Source organism: Ooceraea biroi, chromosome 2 (genome assembly GCF_003672135.1).
Source record: "Ooceraea biroi isolate clonal line C1 chromosome 2, Obir_v5.4, whole genome shotgun sequence".
Lineage (NCBI taxonomy): Eukaryota > Metazoa > Arthropoda > Insecta > Hymenoptera > Formicidae > Ooceraea > Ooceraea biroi.
In genome coordinates, this window is record NC_039507.1 from 9,194,255 (window position 1) to 9,208,363 (window position 14,109).

At 45.4% G+C, this 14,109-nt stretch overlaps 1 protein-coding gene across 3 annotated transcripts in view; it reads right to left on the reverse strand.

Moving 5' to 3' along the window:
- Nucleotides 1-14,109, reverse strand: part of LOC105282466 (zwei Ig domain protein zig-8) — a 251,689-nt gene that overhangs the window by 16,008 nt on the left and 221,572 nt on the right. The window lies entirely within an intron of this gene.

Sequence of the window (14,109 nt, forward strand, 5' to 3'; positions counted from 1 at the left end):
GGTACATCATATCTTGAAGCAATTAAGTGTCAACTTGCATGGGGTTTTAATACTTGCTCGCTTTTACGACAGGGCCGCTGACGTGCAAGAGAAACTGCTTGCAAAAACGCGAGTTTGCGTCATACGCGAGGGTTTTCGTTAAGTGAGGGCGCGCAATTCAGCTGTAGCTGCGAGCGATGAGGTACCGTCATCCGTTTATTATAACGCCGGATACAGCGTTTACAGCGGCCCTGTCGTGCCGCAGAATACAGGAAGGATAGGTACGTGAAACGGCGCGCTGTTAAGGCGGAACGCCCGCGTGCTTCAGCCTCGGCGTCCTCGGGAAATGTGCGATATGCAGGCAACGACAGAACAGGCGCGTAAAAGCCGCGGAATAAAGGCAGTCCCGAAGCACTCGCTTTAGCGTGATACGTTTTATTCGCTGTACACTCGCGCGTGTATCCGTACGCAGCATAATCGCGAACGAGTAACTGTTACACGTCACATCAGCGTAATTAGAAAGAGAGAAACAGGAAAGGAGAGAGACTTTCAGCTTTGCATTAATGTCGCATTAATATAAATCAATAAAACAAGGTGGACAATAAATTTCCGCACAGAATGCACGTAGACTCGCTGTTAATTGCGGTAATATCCAAACGCCCATTCAACGCGACTGCATTGCGACCGTAATATATTATGTAATATATTAACTCGAGTCACTTGAAAATAACACGTTTATTTATACTGTTGTGACACACAAACCGAGTAATAATGCAAAGACACGCTATAAATGTGCGTAGAAACAACTCTGTTAGATTTGCAGTGTGTAAACGCGCGGTTATCGTTTGCCATTTCGTTGCGAAATGGTTTCATCGTTCCATCATGTTCGGCATAGGCGCGCCTTGCACAGTGCATAAATTTCCGCCCAATGTGGTCGCGGCATCAGATACGCGGGACGTTGCTCGTCATCCGTTTATTGTAACACCGGATACGCGCTTGTATTGTGGCGGTGGCGTCGAGCCGCAAAGCGGACGAAGAATAGACGCGCGAAACCGTACGCAGCGAGGTGCGGGATACCCGAGGATTTTCAGCTTCACGGGTTTCGCAGCCGGCAAAGCGAGCAAAGCGAGGCTGGGTCATGCGGAGGCCACGCATTCCTCTCTATGCTAAATGCTCGTTCTTTTGTCCCCGTTTAAGGTCCCCTAAGCTGTCGGTGAATGCTCACTGCGACTCGGCGCATCGGCAAAGCTGCAAAGCTGAAGCGTTCGTCATAGAGAAACGATCGTCACATCTCATTATTGTTGCCGCAGCGGCCAAGTGTTCTCGCCGAGCAAACGGGATACGTTGCACATGAAAAGCTAGGAAACAAATATAATTCGGTTTTAAATGCAACCGAGTTCCGCCGTAATTATAAGCGCCCGCGGAAAGTTCGGAAAGGTGTCGCACACAATATAAAATTATAATCAATGCACATTAAAATATAACATTTCGACGTTCATGCACGAGTAAGCTGTCAACTCCAAACGGGTTTTGTGGCATATAAACAGAGTGCGCTCTCGTGAAAAGTATCGTATAATATAATTATTAATTATTTTGCTTTTCAAGCTGAAGATATAATTGCAATGATATGAATTATCTCTACAAATCGTCGCGCTTATCAGTCTCTTCCTTCGTGATTCATGAAACGTTATACAGTCTCGTTATTTTTTTCAATTAAGCGGAATTATGCTCTGAAAATGTCTTTCTTTTTCGATACCCATTTCAGCGGATTATTGTGCAATTAACTCAGGTAATGGCATCCGTTGTGTGTGCGTGCGCGCGTACAAGCTTTTTGAGATATTACAGTCGATTTTGCGTCGCGAGAGACGAATAAATCCCTCCACAACCGCTGTATGTAATTCACTTTGCGCATTTAGGGATTCATATAAATTATCCCATTGTTCTCGCGAGACGACAAAGTGGAGTTTCAACGGGGTTATACGAGTTGAACGTGGTAGAAGAAGGCGAATTGTATCAAACAACTAACACAAACTGTTAACATCACGCTAATTACGCCGCTGCTTAGCCCGGTAGCGATATGCATAAAGTGCATGCATAATGTAAGACGGTAACGACGATAGTCTCGTCATATTAATGAGGAGTTGTCAATAAAACGATCGCAAACATCTGACCGCGTGCAAATCTGCTTTTGCATAAATTTGCATTATGTCGCAATGGAAAACGAGTATGATTTTAAACTGTGAGAGGTGTTATTAATATTGCATTGATTGTTCCGATTATGAAGTAGCGGGCGTGTGTGCATACACGTGAAATTACACGCAAAATTACACGTGCACATAGATAAATCCGCAAATCTCACACGCGGTGTCGTTTTGCCGAATTTCTACGATATTTCGTACGTATTCAAGATCAGTTTGCTTGATACGGCTTCATTGCGGGATCAGCGAGAGAGCAGTTGGCGAATAGTCAATCGCTCGTGAATTTCTTACGGACAATATTCGTACCGCATATACCTCAATAATATAGTATTTTAAAAAAAGATCTTAAAACATCCGCTTGCATATAACTGGTCTCGTTCATTTTGTTGAACCATACCATTACGAGAAAAGCATCTATCGTATGCTCTCAATACCGCATTCATATCCGGCGTTTTACGCGAGTATTTTTCGAACGATAATTTTTGCTTTAAAAAAAGGTCGATGATTTTCCATCGTCGATGCAATTGATCGACTTTACCTCATCCTATAAGCTGAACCGATCGAGATAGCGGGAATTATGTCGATCGCTGAATTCAGCAGTCTCGAGCGCCTGCCATGAAGTAGAAACGGACGGATCGCGGCGGTCAAGTAGAACAAAGTACGACGAGCGCGTCCGTTCGTCAGTCCGATCTTTTGCCCGAGATGACGAAGTGCTCACTCCCATCTCGTCCGGCATTCACGTTTGCGAATATGAAATCCGCACGCTGCTTTTGTGCCTGCCAGCAGGAAGCAAAAGCCCGTTCGACCGCAACACGAGGTAAATCCGCATCTTTTCGTCGCGTCGATTCGTAGCTGCTAATTGCGAGTGGAAAATCGGATTCGCAGCCGGACGCGATCCCACGCGTAGATGCGAGAGTAAAGCGAGGTTTTTTGCTCCCGCTATCGTCCGCCACGAGTCACTCCAATTTCGTATCGACGACTAAAAAGGTTGAGCGTTTCGTGTTCCGCTTTGTTGGCGAAAAGTCAAAAAAAAAAGGAAAATCCCGCCGTTACGTTCCGCCTGGGTGCGCCGTGAAATTTCGCGCTGCCCCGTTTGTGCGCCTCGAGGAATTAATTGCCGCGCCCCGGGGTGGCGTCTTAAAGAGAAATACCTTTGGGAACGTCGAATTCCAGTCCCGACGCTGTTCTTATATCGGAAGCGGAGCCTGAAACGTCCGCCTGCGACTCCGTGAGGAATTCTCACGGAGAGAAATATTTCGGAGATCCTTCGAGATCTTACGACGTTCACGGACGGAAGCAACGCGAGCCTCGTAACTTGTAAAATACGGCGGATGTAAACGTGCATAAAATACTGCGTTTTTTTAAACAATTGCAGCACGACAGTGCGGGTACCTTCGAGAAGAATTATTCTGCCAGGCTAGTGCTTAATGGGCATTTTATACGATGCTGCTTCGATATAATGCTTCACACTCTATTTAATTTCGAATTTTACGCTGTATTTTTCGCTCGATTTGTCTTTCAACAATGAAAATGAGAAGGGACAAATGCAATATTATGACAATATTGCATTTGTACATGACAATATTGTAATATTTTCCTATAAGTATAACGATATACGGTATAATGATATCATTGTTCTTTTAATAAATTTATATATATATATATTAAATAAGAAATTATTTTTAATTATTAATTTATCTCTCACTATTTTCCTTAGGTTTATTTCAAATCGAAAAATACATGAGAAAAATATATTCGTGCTTCGCTATCACAATTTTCTCCATTAATCTCGTAGCGTTTGCAATGAAACGTCACGAATCGACTTGCACGCGAATGCAACTTTCAAGTAAGTCGATGAAGCGTAAATCGCTCGTTTAACTTAATTGAATAAACGCACTGCGGCAGTTTCGAATATCCAATTATGCTTGGGTCCTAAGGCGACCTTTGGGAAACTCGTGTGGAAGGTCCAGTGCAGAATTTTAATCAAAGGGACATTTCGCGCAATGGGATTAAATTAACTCGATCTAATAGCGCTTGAGACCTTCCCTCGCAAGCGGACGTCAATTTGCTATCAATCCGATTAATCGACCAAGGTTTCGCCGTGATGTTTTAAGAATGTTCCTCTCGTTTGCACAAGGGAGGAAATCCCGAGCTGGCCTTCATAAACAGCGAAAGCCAATAGGCGAACGTTCGTCTACGTTCGCGTTAATGGCCGCTTCAAGTACACAGTCTCGAATTTCCAAGCACATGGATTCCAAGCAGTCGAGGGTGAGCCGGTACGGGGTTAATTGCCGGGTTGCATGACGCGCATGTCGGTGATGCAATTGACACTGGTGCGTCACGTTGTTGCTAGCGGACAGCGGACTCTGTTTTCCAGATAAATAGAGTAACACGACACAGAGCACGGACATTATTAATGAAGTGGCGTCTGTACACCTTCTCCGTTCCCTATCAACACAATTAACAATGCATTTTTCGCGCACGTACAGCGTTTGGATTCTTCGTGGGTGCTTCTCTGCTTTTAAAAAGCTCGTTAAAAAAGGAAATTTTTAACGAGGATTAATTCTTGTTTGTGAAATACATTCTGTTTGCCTGTTGAATTTTACTGACGCAAAAAAAATACATTAGCATGATGCAGCAATTTATTAAAATAATTATGCCAACGTCTGCCATCTCAAAGCGTGTCTCGCGAAAGAAAGCAACGCGAGATCTTATCCGCGAGCTTTATCCCCGCTTGATGTTTTACTTGATTTTTATTGTGCGTCCGCTTGCGTAGGCGGCAAAAACCGTCATTAGGTAGACGCTCTTCACAGCTCTGACAGTATTATTATTTATGACTCGTTGTAGAGAGCGAAGTAACGCCGTTCATTTCGAGGTAATTCACGCCCGGCGTCATTTAGGTGTCAAGTGTATTCGCCCATGGTGTAATTGTCATTTACTATACCTCGTCGTGCACAGTCGGGCCGAGCCTGTTCGTCTCCCGACCGTTTGCGAGAGAAACAGTAGCGATATAACACCGCATTTGGCATTCATTAAGAAAATAATGCGGCGACGGCGCTTTGAGCACGGAAATGCAAATACGTAACAACGTAATATCCAACGGCATCCGCGCGTCTTAATGTATGCCAGCTATGAAGGACGAGATAATAATTTGTCACACGTTATTTGTTTCTCCGCTCAGCTCGCCTCGGCGTCCATTGAGAAAAATGGCAATAAACGCGATTTAATTGAATGCAACGCGACGCACAATTTTATTGTTATCGTTGCGCGTCGTGTTAATCAACACGCGAGCGGATATTGTTCAATTGTTAACTCGACGAGCGGGCAATGTTCTTTTTTTACACTTTGCTCAATTACGCATCTTAATAACGTTACTACCAACGTTGACGTAAAATCGATGTCACTGTATTTGCAGCGCCGACATGTCACCCAAGGTGGTCGCGGGTGTTCCGTTTCTATTGCGAGTCCCACTTCTTGAAACGCGTGTTATGTGCACGAATTTCCGCGCGTAACGCGTTAAGCTGATTCCGATGAAAAAGATCTCCATCAATTTTTACGATCAACGGAATTTACGCTCGACGATATTCCCCACGATGCTCGCGCGAATGGCACGGATGTAAATTTCTCGCAAACAACATGGTGGACGGAGGAAAAATAACAACCACCGATCGGCCAGCGATCTGCCCGAGAGGATAATTTTCGCAAATTTCACCGCAAGTTTCCCGCCGCGTCGTCGCTCGCCGTAAACGCGCGCGATGACGGTGGAGGATGGATCCGCAATTTCTGCTCACGCAAATTACCACCCTCGTCGACGTTGCTACCCACCCATTCGCCGCGAATCCCTTCCGAGAAAGCGAAAAGAGAGAGGGATGTTTGCTCCAAGAAGGCGCGCGGGGTGCACGGTCCTCCGGGGTGCGCGGCCGTAAAACTTGCGAGTGTGCGGACGTCGATCCCACCCGGAGATAAACCGAGTTACTTGGCGCGGTCTCTGTGTGCATCATGCAACTGTGCCTTTCGCGACACCGCCGCTACGTGCATTTCGATCGTGCGCAAACACACACGCACACGGTGTATGCACATCACGGGGGATGTGATGGCCAGGCTTATATACGTCGCTATACGAGAGGGTGGTTTTCCGTGTGCTCCGCCGCGCGTGCACATCGACGTAAGTTTGTCAAGCTGCAGCGGTGGTTGTTTTGCAAGCTCGAGGGGCTTCTGGATTGAATCCATCGCGAGGGAGGAAGAGGAAGAGCCGGAGGAGGAGCAGGCGGCTTTTAACTCTCGGCATCACTGGAAGAACGACCCCGAGCGACGCATGGAATTAATATACGGTTCAGCTGTCTCCGATATCTCCTCGAGCGAAGTCGATAAGCTTCCTGACGTCTCTCTCTCCTTCTGCCAGTACGCTGTAAGACGCGTTGCTAGGAGTAATGCGATTATTTGCGCGCTGATATGCGAGGGAGACTGACAGTTTTCGCCCGTTGGCGTTGCGCTGCGTATCCGCGTTTGATGCGCGCTGATCGATACCACTTCTCTCGCGTCGATACCTCGAGTGGCTCGTTTACTTCTTCGTTTTCGAGCGGAGATGATATTCGGGGTGAATCGTTCGGCCAGAGGGATTTGTTCGTTTTATGCGTGTATATCGGCGACGCGTCTGATCGGAATGTTAATTAGTCACGTCCTCGCGCTTGAGAGTTTATCTCGGTCTCCGATGACCGATAATCGGATCGAGATCGCGCGCTCAAACATCAGTTTGCTAAAGCGGCTTTTTGATTCGTAGTAATAATTTATGTGTCCTCGTACTAGATTTGTGTACATTATTTACTCCTCGCGCCTGCAATATGGCCATGTGCTTTAATTTCCATCGAGAGCTGTTTCCACGACCGAAATTGAGAATAATAATTTAGCATTCAGGACGGCGAACATTCGCGCCTGCATCTATCGTTATTTTCACGAGTAACGTGCAGCAGTTGACATCTCAACTGCTGCATCCGCGTATTCGTAGGAACGCAATGCAATTTCGAAGTACACGCGAAGTACACGCGCTCCTGACAAGTCCAGAATTTATGCGCTCTTTATACACGATTTGTCTAATGCTGTTTACTTTCTCTCGATTTGATTTATTTCGATTTGTTTAAACAAATTTATATCAAAAACAAGTAAAAGGAAGAATTCCGTTTGATTCAACAGTTGAGTTGGTAATAAATTAAAAATTGTAATGCACAAGAATATGTTATAATTAAAGTTATAGTTAAAGTTTTTGCCTCAAGAACACTCGATTAATTACTAAAGGCACTTACTACTCAAAGCTAACTTTCACACATTTCACGAATGACATTTGTATCACAGAAAGGATATTATTCCCCAAGCGATACATCAAAGGTTTTCCTCATCCCTCCGTGTAATTCTCGTGTGTGAATTTTCCTTGCTTCTCCTGCTTCTCAAGGGAATTACGTGGGACGAGGAAGGTTCGCGCATTAAGAATTGAATACAATAACACGTACAAATGCCAGGAATGGAAACGCTCGCGGGGAATCTGCTTCCCTGCTCCATCTCATCGCTTAAGAAACGCGCAACGGAACACCGCGCGCCGAGCACACGCCGCAATGAAGCCGCGCGGAATGGAGTAATCGTCCGTACCACCTATATGTGTAGTAGCTCACGGTCCGACGTGCTGTGCATTCTTCCTCCTTTTTTCCCTCTTGCTTGAAACACTCTGGCAACCGTTTCGCCGGTACCATGGCAGCGGTGCCGCGGGTACAGTCGGTTCAAGGGTAAACCGGCGCGCAATTGCGGGGTAAATGTCCTCGCTAATTACCGAAACACCGCCGGCGGGGTCGCCGCCGCCACCACCGTGAAACGTTTTCGCCTCTTTGGTTTTCGCGAGACGAAAAAGTGTGAAAGAGAGAGAAAGAGAGAGAGAGAGAGAGAGAGAGAGAGAGAGAGAGAGAGAGAGAAAGCGCCTCGCGTCGTCGTTACAACCCGAGCTACAGTAGTCTGCTAATTTACCGTTACAAATGGGACGTGCCGGCCGGCGGAATTATTCTGCGGTTATTTACGATGCACCCCCGTGCCACTGTCTGCGGCATTCGGGGAGACGGCGCGAAGTTAAGCTCCCCTGTTCGCGCTATCACGCCTTTGGTGGTGCAGTGGAAGAGCGATAATAAAAAAAAAGAAAACTTGCAGCTTCCAGCGAAGCGCGGCGATCGATGCGACCGCACAGGAGGGTGGTCGCCGCGTTTGTCTAAACTCCCGGGGAATTATCGTGGCGCTTCAAAAGGACCCAAGAATCCTTTATTTAACCCTCCACGCGAAATCGGACCGGCTCGGGAAGAACTCTTCCTGCGTTTCGAATTCAAGAGAGAGAGAGAGAGAGAGGAGAGAATGGTTTTCTGCAGCTTGCAAGCTCACTCGTGCGTTCCCGAGTTAACCGGTCTTGCGTCTCTCTGAGGCTTGGGGATTAAGGGGGTACGACGATCGGTAAACCTATCGCGACGCGTGATCCGAGGCGAGATCCATCAAGACTTCCAACAGCGTCATCGCTCCCATGACAATGTCTACAGATGGTGGATGTTCAAGTTTTGGATAAAGATTGAACGAGGCGACTCGACGACTCATCTCTTATTCTCGCTTTGGAGAACGACGCGCGCGTACGTCGAGCAGTATGTTGACTACAACGTGGAAATCGAAGTCGGGCTGCTTTTTCACGACGACGCGGCACACGACGCTATTTGGAAACTCCCAGGCAAGCCATCCGTCCGCGCGCTTTTATTAAACACTCCTTTGGCAACAGCCATGGAAACTGGGACGATGCACAGTTCGAGAGCGATTGTGGATATTTCGTACTCTCGGCGCACTTCCCATTTCCGATCCGTTGCGAGGTGAGGTTTGCGCAAAGTTCTTTTTTTCTAGTCGAACACCCACGCTGTGCCGTGGAATCAATTTCGCAGGCGTATCCCTCTTCTGTATCCGGCATATTGTTCTTCGCGGCAAATATGCTGCTTTTTAAGCTACACGAAGCGTGTATTTGCTCCGCAGTGTTTCGCATTTAAGTGCATACGATGTCTAACGTAATGATGAAAATCGAGCCTGCTCCAGAATTTCAATTGCGGAAATGCACAAAGAAAGCACAAAAATTGTAGACACTTTTTAAGGGATTATTTCAGTAAGTATTTCGTAATAATGTAATAAATAGTATAAAAACGCGGTCGCCTCTCTGTTCGCCCAGGCTCTTTGCGTTCGAATGAGGTCTGGGAACGCCATTACCCTTTCGAGGGTAAGCGCGACGCGCCTTTGTAAATTTCTATGGCGGGATAAAAACGTATTTACGTAATGCAGCGCGAAGAAATGCGGCGGAATAGTTTCGTATAATGGCATATTCCAGGCCATTTCTCCGTTATGCCACGAGCGACACCTCCAGCCGTGTACTTTTTATACGGTTGTACTCATTTAATCTGCCACGCGATAGTAATGCGCTTTCTGTTAAAATAATCTTCGTTTGTGTATAATTCACCGGTGAAGCTTTGTTTCTTCTCGAGCAACAGGTAAACATTGTACATTATAGTCATCATGTTCCTTTAATTCTTTAAGAAAATTAGCATGGATATTCATCGATTTCATGCAAGATAAAGCTCAAATTATGATTTTCAGAAGCGAGATTGTCTTGTAAATATACAAAGCACCTTTCAAAAAAGTGAGCAGTATTTGACTTGCTGTATCATTTATTTATACAGCATTCATTTCATCAACGGTAATACAGTATAAATAAAATAAAATTAGAGATAAAAATTTCAAAGATACGTGATGACGAAATATTTTATTTCAGTATGCATCAATGTGATATAATGCATTAAAAAAAAAACAGATGGACATTTGACAATCGCGAGATGGATAAATTTAATTCTCGTCGTTGACGGACCAAATTCCAGATACTTTCGATATAGCTTTCTATTGGATATTTACTTTCTGCGAATACTGTCGCACTTGCCTTGACCAATTTCGTGATCGTGTCCGTCACAGTTCAAACGCGTAAGCACAAAGTCCACGAGCATTCTCGCGATGGTCTCTTTCCAAAGGGTGCGATTGTTATTCTGGGAAATTACACGACGCGTTACAGGTCCACGCGAGACATTTTCTCCTTTCAATTCTCTGATAACCGACGAGGGTAGATGTTGATTTTTCGCGGTAAAGCTAATAATGTGTTCGGGCTGCGTGGAGCGGAGGCGCTTCGAAGTAAGGAGAAACTAAGGGAAACCCTTTGCTCCTGCCCGCGATAAATAATTGAAAAAGGTGCTCGATATCTTCCATGAATAATTTCCCGAGTGGTCTTAAGCGAAGCGATATTTTTCCGCGCGAGATTCGCATGAATTTGCTGCTGCCGATAACTTTTCGCGAAACACGGCGAGTCGCTTCGGTTGGTCGACACCGGAGCCCGGCGTAATTGGTAGGAGATCGCAGGTGCGGATCTGAGAAAAGCCAGCTAGCTGGTTGACTGGCTGGCTTGATATGGTGAGATCGCGGAATAAACAAAGGCAATCTTTCGGATGATTGGCGTTTATTAGCTGTCCCGCGGACATGCGAACGCGCTTAAAACAAGGGATGTCGCTGCACTCGTCGCTGCAACATTGCAACTTGATGCAACGGGTGGACAAGGGGTGTGACGGCATTGGTACACCCCGGGGGCGGTTGTTAAGCGGCTTGAAAAACGACCTGGTTTTCCGTCACTCGCTCGTCTCTCTCCTCCCTCTTTCATTCTCTCCCTCTCTCTCTCTCTCTTTCTCTATACAGATATATTTGTCCGCTTCTATATCTGCCTGTATCTTTCGCTCGCTCCTCATCCCTTGCCAACCCTCCTGTTTTCCGCGTCGTTTCTCCGTCCCTCGCATGTCCAACGCTCACAAACAATTCGTGAGATGAAAAAAGCGCTAGTTAGGGAAGCGGATGAAACTGGTCGTGCACTGGTCGACGCGCCGTGTCACTCGCCGGATCCGTTTTTACGGTAGCTTGTCGAATATTGTGTAGCGAAACTGCGTCGCGACACGGACGCAGTTACGGGTGCCTTTCGGGGAGGAGAGCAACGCCACATAAGGAATCATCGTCCAATTTCTGCATTGAATATATAAAGTCCCGAAAGAACGAAAAGTGTGGTGGAACGTACCCAAGCTCGAGGAAAAACGGTTCGGATGTTGTCTCCGAGTTAAAGATGGACAGCAAACACATTTTTGATCGAAATAAAAGGATCGCGTTTGCACCATCTGCGTTTATTATTTTACTGAGATGTACTTGTCTGATCAATATTGAGGCGGGCATATACTTCTATTGCTTTTTGCAATTACAAGAAAAGAGAAATATAAATTAAATCGAATCCAGCATCTACTAAATTATTCTCAAGTACTTGTGTTCATTTAGTCATTGCTGAGAAAATCACAAGTTTCACAAGCAGTATAAGCAAATCACGAGATTAATATACGATGAATAGATTTATATAATGCGAAATAAGATTTAAATTACTTATGGCAGATTACGTGCGCTGAGCTGGTTAAGGGTGGAGAAGGGTTAAGCTTTTCCGTGGAAGTGAAGCAGCAGGTAGAGGGTCCGATAAACGCGAAAGGGACGTGAGAGGGACAGTCGTGCCGGGACGTATCGACGGCCTTTCGAGTTCGACGAGATCGGCAAGGGGCAGTGGGATTATGGTAGTAAGGTAGGGTAGGTATCGGGTGCCAAACTGTCCCCCAAGTTTTGCCGCGTCCGAAAGGAAATTCGATCTCCCCCGCCGTATATGCCGCGCCCGGCGCATCCTACCTCGAGGCACGTCCCCGTCGCCGGTCGCGACACCCACTTAACTGGATTTCCGTTCGCTGAGTTTAGCGAAGATTAGCAATTCGACGCCCCGATAAGAGAGGGTCGTCGCCGTCGTCGTCGTCGTCGTCGTCGTCGTCGTCGTCTCCCGGAACGGGGCAAGCCGGTATCCGGGGACTGCATGCGATTACTCGCGCGGACTTCCCTGAGATTACGACGGCGTCTATGGCGAGAGGCGCCCATAGGGTGCTTCCGATCGTCGAGGGGTGACCTGAGATCAATGCACTTGTCCACCGAGTCCCTTCTGTGTTCCAAGCAAGGGTTATTTATCGACTATCGCCGTCGCTGTGAAATATTCATGCTGTGTCTGTTGTGTGTCATTCGAAATAATGCTTTAATTCGTTTAGTGTTTAATTCATTCTGATAATTATAATAAATTCTTTAATGATTCCTTATGTATAAATATAGATGTTCCAGTTTCAAGAAATTTTATGCATAATTTTGATATATAATCTATATATTTTAATATATAGATGCATAATTTTATATATAATACAATAATTATGGGATGCACGCTTATACGTTTTTGGACCCAAAGAATGTATTTGATTCGAAAGCACATGGATATATCTTGATACAAGACGTTGAGAGAAATATACGGTCTTTGACATGACTGTGAAGTACCTTTATTCCGCTAATTGCCACTAATTGTCTGCGAATATGAGTGTGCAATTTGCATTGCATTATGATCTTGTTACGTATCTCGTTAACATAATTGGGCCATTATAACGACTGCGTTATTTGCGACATCGTCGCCTTGCTGACGCACGCAAAATTTAGTTCGATCTTTGAATTACGATTCTATGGAGTCACCCGGCATTATCGTTACGTAAGAAAACGGAGGTAGCGACCCGGTAATCCGCACATTCGGAATCAATGAAGCAAATGGAGATTTGAAGGTGTTCTCTCTCGCTTCGCGCGTAAGGAAGCGTCTTTGAAAAACTACAAAAACTATGAGACTCCCGCGATTACGCTCGATCGATCGTATCAATGTCGGCGATATCACCGATTTCTTGAAGGAATTCGTCGGATCTCTTAATCGCGTGTCGTCGTCGAATTCCCCTTCTTCGACGTTGCGTCTACGTACGCTCGAGGAAGCGCGCCGATCGTAAATCGCGTTACTGTGATTGAGTTTCCACGCCAAGTCTGTCGATATCGGAGATAATATCGCAGGTGGAAGGGCGCGCTCAAAAAATGGGCACGACGCGCGGAATCCGTTTTGATCGATATCCCCGGCCATTTGAAAAACACGCACGGTAATTTATAATCGAGTTTCAGCGCGCGAACACATTACAGGTTTCGACGTCGATAGCGTGTGAAATATCGCAGCCAGAGAGAAATAGGGAGAGCCATAGCAATGCAAGCAAGTGACAACAAATACTTTCGCGAAAGTCAGATTTATCCAATGTTTTGCGTTGCGTGATCCTCTCTCGAACTGCGTTTCTTGCTAGCTTGCCCTGGATGGTGTATGAATGTTACAGAAATTGATATGTTAATAGTTATTAACTCCATGAGCTTCGGTTGAAGCTCATGGAATGTTAACGGTTCAATTAAAAATGTTATTACTTATTAGAATAAAAATTATGATTTAATTAATTAAATTAAAACTTAATTCGCCGCAATCATCATATGTGTTCTTTTTTTAACAATCACATATGAAACATTTCTCATACAAATCATGTATTATAACAGAATTTTATCTTTTTATACGTGCTTTTGATAAATCATATCTCTCACGAAGGGAAATATTGCAATATTTGTTGTATAATACACGTGTTCCATTAGCGCAATAAAGATATAAACATTTCAGTCACGGGCTAAGAAGCATCTACCTGCGGTTATGTATTTTTCATCGCGTTTGATTCATCTCGCAAATATACCATGTTCCCGCAGAATATTTTAATCGAGAGTGAACACAAGCGGTGAACTATCAGCGATAATGGCCGGTTTCATGTGCAGCCCGTGTGGACAATCGATTTAATGAATTACACGTGATTGTCAGAAGAGTGCACGTTCGCGATATTTCAACATTTACGTGTCGATTAAAATTTACACTCGAATTAACGACAGTTTT